Source organism: Dermacentor andersoni, chromosome 4, assembly GCF_023375885.2.
Source record: "Dermacentor andersoni chromosome 4, qqDerAnde1_hic_scaffold, whole genome shotgun sequence".
NCBI classification, from domain to species: Eukaryota; Metazoa; Arthropoda; class Arachnida; order Ixodida; family Ixodidae; genus Dermacentor; species Dermacentor andersoni.
In genome coordinates, this window is record NC_092817.1 from 97,649,180 (window position 1) to 97,655,179 (window position 6,000).

At 48.1% G+C, this 6,000-nt stretch overlaps 1 long non-coding RNA gene across 1 annotated transcript in view; it reads left to right on the plus strand.

Annotated features, from left to right (window-relative positions):
• LOC140217116 (uncharacterized) overlaps positions 1–5,143 on the plus strand; it is a 164,758-nt gene extending 159,615 nt beyond the window's left edge. The window contains exon 3 of the long non-coding RNA XR_011893620.1: positions 4,997–5,143. This is a non-coding gene — a long non-coding RNA (uncharacterized lncRNA). The remainder of the gene's footprint in view (positions 1–4,996) is intronic.
• The last annotated feature ends 857 nt before the right edge of the window (positions 5,144–6,000 follow it).

Below are 6,000 nucleotides of genomic sequence, written 5' to 3' on the forward strand. Positions count from 1 at the left end.
ACTACAACCTCCGACGACGCTTCGTCGAGTACCAGCCCGGCGACCGTGTTTGGGTATGGACCCCGATACGCCGGCGAGGACTCAGTGAGAAGCTGCTGCGACGCTATTTCGGACCCTACAAGGTCATCCGACGTATTGGCGCACTAGACTATGAGGTCGTGCCAGACGGCATTTCGCTGTCACAGCGACGCCGCTCAAGACCTGAAGTTGTCCACGTTGTGCGACTCAAGCCGTACCACCAGCGTTGACGAACTTTGGGACTTCGCGTAACTGACCTTTGGACTTGGTTTCTTTTCGTTGTTTTGTTAATTATGTTTAATAAGTGTCCTTTTGTGTTTCGCTCTTATATTTGTAGCATCGGGACGATGCTTTTTAAGAGGGGGGTATTGACACGTGTACTTATATTTATCGGGCGACCACGTTTCGCCGTCTAACAAATCTTATCGCACAGCGCGGGACGCGCTTGCATGTATCCGAAGTTTCTGGAAAGTTATCGATGCTTCTATCCGCAGTCTGTTGTCGCGGAACCTTGTGTTATCTGATTTATTTGCCTGACGCGAATGGTGTAGAACTTTGTGGAAGGCACGCGGGTCCCAACGATTAGTCTGGAACATTCGACGATTCTGTATAAAAGCCGACGCGCTTGACCCGCTGATCAGATTTCCGACGATCGCCGACTGTGTTCGCCGCTTTCGTTGTGCTATAAGTGTAGCCTGTTTTGTGGGCACAGGTTCGCCCAATAAAATCTAGTTTTGCCTTTCACAGTATCGCCACTGTGTTCTTAACGTCACCACCACGTGACAATATAATGACTGTTCTTCACGCTAAGTTAAGGTTGTTTGGGAGAAGTAGGCTTTTGTTTAAAATTTTCTATAGAAGTGTTATAAAGGATTGTATCTGGGCAACGTCTTTAGTGGGGCCTTAATTACAAGCAAAAATGAGCGGCCGCATTTAGATGGGGCGAAATGCCAAAACACCCGTGTACTTAGATTTAGGTGCACGTCAAAAAACCTCAGGTGGTCCAAATTTCCGGAATTTACCACTACGGCGTGCCTCATAATCAGATAGTGGTTTTGACACGTAAAACCGCATAATTTTTTTAACAGGCATAAATGCAACTGCTCACAATAAATAAAGAAAAAGAAGTCAGCATTTCTGTAAATTGAGCTCTGATCCTGCAAGGTCGCACAAGTACGGTGTTTTATTTTTTTCCTTTTTCATTTTGACCAGCGAAACATATGCAAGTTGTACCAACTATAATGCACCAAGACTTAAAAACATGCAAATGCTACGTTGCCTGAGAGTACCAAGGTAATGTTATTTTGCCCGTCGCTTGGAGGTAAATTATTTTTTGCATTCCGCCAGATTAGATAATTAGTCTTGATTAATTATTCATCTTCTCAAATATTAAAATTAGATGAAAAGCGTCAATGAGAAATTTGTCTGTTGCTCAATACGTGCCACATAAACGCGTTCTTCCGAGCGTGAAAGACGCCCGCGAATACACGCGAAACTGGTGCGCGACTGGCCGCTCGAGGCCAGTTCTGGAGCTGGCTCAGCTCCGCGAGTGGTAATTACCGGGCCAACTCAGCGCGAACTATTCCTGAGGACAGGTTAGGCAACTTCCATCTTCTGGTGTCTTGCAGCGCGTGCTCACGAGACCACCAGCGTATGCGCGTTTGTGCTTGGATGAGCACAGACAGGGAACTGGGGAGAACAGTGCGGTGACGACACAGAGCGTTGGCAGTGCGCCCTAATTACGGGATTCGCCTCCTTCGTTTGCGTTCAAGGAAGTGGCGATGCATGCATCCGCCAGTAGATGACGCTTGCTTTTCTCCAGGTTACGCTCTCATTTTCTGTTTATCGCGTGCTCTGAAACTTTGCGCAATGGTGGCCGTGGTTGGGAGGTTGCTAGATGCGGGTTTGGCTTGACAGATTTGGTTGTCTGTTGCTTTGCCTGAGTTTCTTTCCGTCTTAGAAATATGTCACCGCGAATAGATCAGTTATGTCTCTCAACGAAATGCGAGTAGCATGCGCAACGCCACATTGAGCACCATTCGCGATCCTTCCGGAGAAACTGTTTTGAACACTCGTGAGGAAATCCTCTTGTACTGCTGTCCAGACGCGCTTATACGTCTAGATAAAGAGCTCTATATCACCCACTTGGTCGCATTAATTTGCAACGTGCAAATGCAGCGCAGCCAATCTTAATCCTTAATTACAGGAGTGCAGGCCTGTTCTTACTTTACATATCAGAGTCGATTCCGGGCAGCTTATTCTTTTGAGACTCATGTGTGTCTATAAATGAACACAGGTTCAGCCTCGTACGAACAATGCCCTCTCATACGCGTAGAGTTGTGAAAGCGTGCTGTGTAGCATTGAGGTTTGTGATATTTAGGTTACAAGTGTGTTGATGTCATGCCTGCGTTCACGGAAATTTTCTTCCTATATGTAGACGGAGATGCTGTCGTTAATGAAAAACTGGAGATGTTAGCCTGGCTGATTGTGCAGCATGTTGAAGATAGTCTGCTACTACTGACGGCGTACTGGGGACAATTGTAGGACAGAGAAGAAGATGCTGTTTTAAAGCTTTTTACCGCAGATGGCTTCTTCCTACAGGCTGTAAGGATAAGTGTAGACATGAAACTCCGGAGTCCTTCGAAGGCATGAGCTAATAAGCCCGTAAAGCTTTTACGCGAACATGCAAAACATCCACAAAACGCGCGCCTTTCGACCAAGAATTGCAGAGGCTTCAGGCTATCAGCATGTGGGCCGAAAGGCGGCATACGCACACGAATACGATTTGCGACTTCAGGGTAGCCAGACGCATTCAAAAAGTTTAGCGACAGATGAACAAAGACCAACGATGGAAGAGTTTCCACGAATCGTCGGACCATTATCGCCCGTGTAGAGAACTCTTCAGGATCTTCGCTCACTTCCACAACAAAGTCGCCCCTTTGATGTAGGGCCAGCCCTACATCGAAGTCATCCAGAACTCCAGGTCTCTGGTGAGTTTTGTTCAAAGGTTAGTGGCGGCGCTCTTTTACTCGCCGACCTCTCGCTACATGACGTTCCTGTCGCGTGAGATCAAAGTATGGAAGTGCCTTTCACCATCGAAGAACTTCAAGCGGCTTTGGATGCGTGCAGATGGTCGTCATAATTAGGTCCTGACGGGGTGGCTTATGCTTCTTTCGGGCGCCTAGGTGCGACAGCGCAGTGCTGTCTTCCGAATATCTTCAAATAATCTAGGCCTGACGGATCTAGGCCTGAATTCAGAGCTATCGAAAGAGAACCAGGCAGCACTGTGCGAGCTCTTGCTTGAATTTAGGACACGTTTCGCAGGTTCGTCTAAGGTACGCCAGACTTTAGTCGCAAGGCCTTACGTGACCTTGGCGTATAATACCGCCGTACAAGAAACGACGCGCTTTACACCATTTCGTCTCCTTTTCGGCCGCGAAGTTCAGACGATGCTAGGCGCTATGCTGCCATGTCAAGACGACGGGCGTCTGACTACAGACGCCGAAGAATTTGCTCAGCGCGCTGAGAAAGCTCGCCAGCTTGCACGGCTGCACATCGGTCAGCAGCAGCACACAGATGCTATGGTATGATGAACTTTATTATTGTCCTGAAGATCAACCCTTAGATTGACGCAGGCGGCTCCCACGTCAGGACAGTAAGGTTTAACCTTACAGCCGTAATGTGGGCCTTCTGGACGGCCTGTACTTGATCGAAAAGAACTCCACTGCGTAGGACTCGCCGCCCCCAGTGTCTCTCCCTGTCACAGTCTGTGAAAGACACAGGACACTGCCAAAGCATGTGAACCAGAGCAATGATGTCATTACACTTCTCGCACTTGATTGGTGCTTCTCTTCCTGGATATATCTTGTTAATAAAGTTTGGACTTGGATGCAAGGCGTTATAACATCCACCAGAGAGAAGTATGCTACAACTCCGGCAACCAAGTGAGGGTGTGGGTACCTGTTCGCCGCCGTGGCCTTAGTGCAAGGTTGCTCAGCCGGTATTTTGGCCCGTACAAGGTGCTACGCCGCATTATTGACCTGAACTACGAAGTCGTTCCGGTGGGTGCTGCTAAAACATGGCTTAGACAACAACCTAGCCCTGACATCGTTCACGTCGTACGCATGAAACCATGTGTAGCGCCTTCGTGATTATATTATCTTCATTTATTAATTTTTTTTATTTGCGTTCATATGTGCAGCTAATGTGGTTACCTCTCTGTTTCTTTAAGACTCTGCACGTCACGCTTTTACTCTGCTGTACTCGTGTCCTTCCTGTAGCGGTCACTGTGTTCTTTGCGCGAGCATCTGCCTTAACCACGTTTATGTTTCTCTGTTTTTTTTCTTACACCGCTTCTTAACCAACGAGCCGATTCTCTTTTCGAGGAAGGAGGCAAATGCCACTTCCAGTAGTGGGGGCAGTTCAAAAGAAGAGAAGAGGCAGTAAGGACAAGAAGGAAGAAGTGCGCGTGCTACCCTCGCCCACTCGATAGCCCGGTCCCACCGCCTTTATTTTTCAAGAGCCAGCTGTCCTCAATAAACGTCATCAGTCCTCTTTGAAGACACGTGACAGTATAGTTTCCGACGATTGGAGGTGTAGCCGCCTGGTGCTTTTTTTTTTTTTAATTTGGAAAGTATCTGACGGCCCTCACATCTGAACGGCTGATCGCACTTGCCAGTAGCGTCATTGATCTTGTGACCGGCGTACATCAGCAAAAATCTTTGAAGCCTCTCTCTATGGCATTATTTTCAGACGTAAAAAGTACCTACGACAACGTAACCTTATAAGGCCATTCTCGATGTTGTTGAGGCTGCAGAAATTGGAGGCCACTTCTTTTGATGGGTTAATTAAGAGCTATCCCTCAAGAATATATGTGTTCGTTGTTACAGATTATAGTCCAGCAAGTAGGCGTTGCTCTAGTCGTATAGTGTCCCGCAAGGAGGAGTTCTGAGCTGGACTCTTTTCTATCTCGTTGTAGTGGCACTCGCCAAAAAGCTACCACATCTGGGCGTCCGGCGTCACACGGCCACCAGCGCGCGTAAGAATACGGAAGCCGGCAATCCTGACATCTGCATACCTTCACCAACAAGGTTTGAGGATATCTACAGAAAATGTACACTGTCACCGCCAGCACTGTATCACTTGTCTCTGCTTCTACCAAACGAGTCCTATTTTGACCGCACACACATTTAAACGGACGGCTCCACCGATTATGACTGCTCTGCTGGAGCTGTACGCGGTCTCTTTGCACTTTCAGTTTTCTCACATTATGACGTCGAGAGCAGAATAACTTGCGGCTCTTCAAAGTGAAATCAAATACGTGCTCGGGAAATCGTTGGGCCATTTTCTGCGATTCGAAAGGAGTCTTGCAAACTTTGCAGTTTGCACTGCGTCATGGCTTACACGAGCAGCTAGTGTAGGAAATAACGCACGCTCATCACCAAGCGCCCCAGAAAGGACACGACATTCTGTTTCACTTATCGCCGAGCCACCGTGGAATTGTCGGCAGCGACAGTGCAGGTGAAGCTGCACGCTAGGCTCATCAACATCAGCGGGTGCCTGTACCATTACCGAGAACGGATGCTGACGGCAACTTCAATCGCATGTTCGCCACATCACACTTTTACGATGGAATTCCACCGGGTTTCCCCAACTTCCTTTTGTACTCTCTCAACCCTAACTTGAGACTTTGCCGGCCACTTGGACTCTCCCATCGCGAAACAATTTTGCTGCGTCTCATCTGGTTGGGCGTCACATTTACGGATGCCTGTTCATTCTTAATAGGAATGGCCAACTGCGCGGTGTGCTCTTTTTGCGAGCGTGATGAGACAGTAGAGCACCTGCCGTACCACTGCCCATACTTCGACGCTCAATGATGCAAGTTAGCTACACTGCTAGCTAGTTTCAGCCGCTTGGTTGACATAAAGACTCGCAACCGATGTGCCGCTGCCGCTTTTGCTAAGTAGGACCAACCTTTGATGT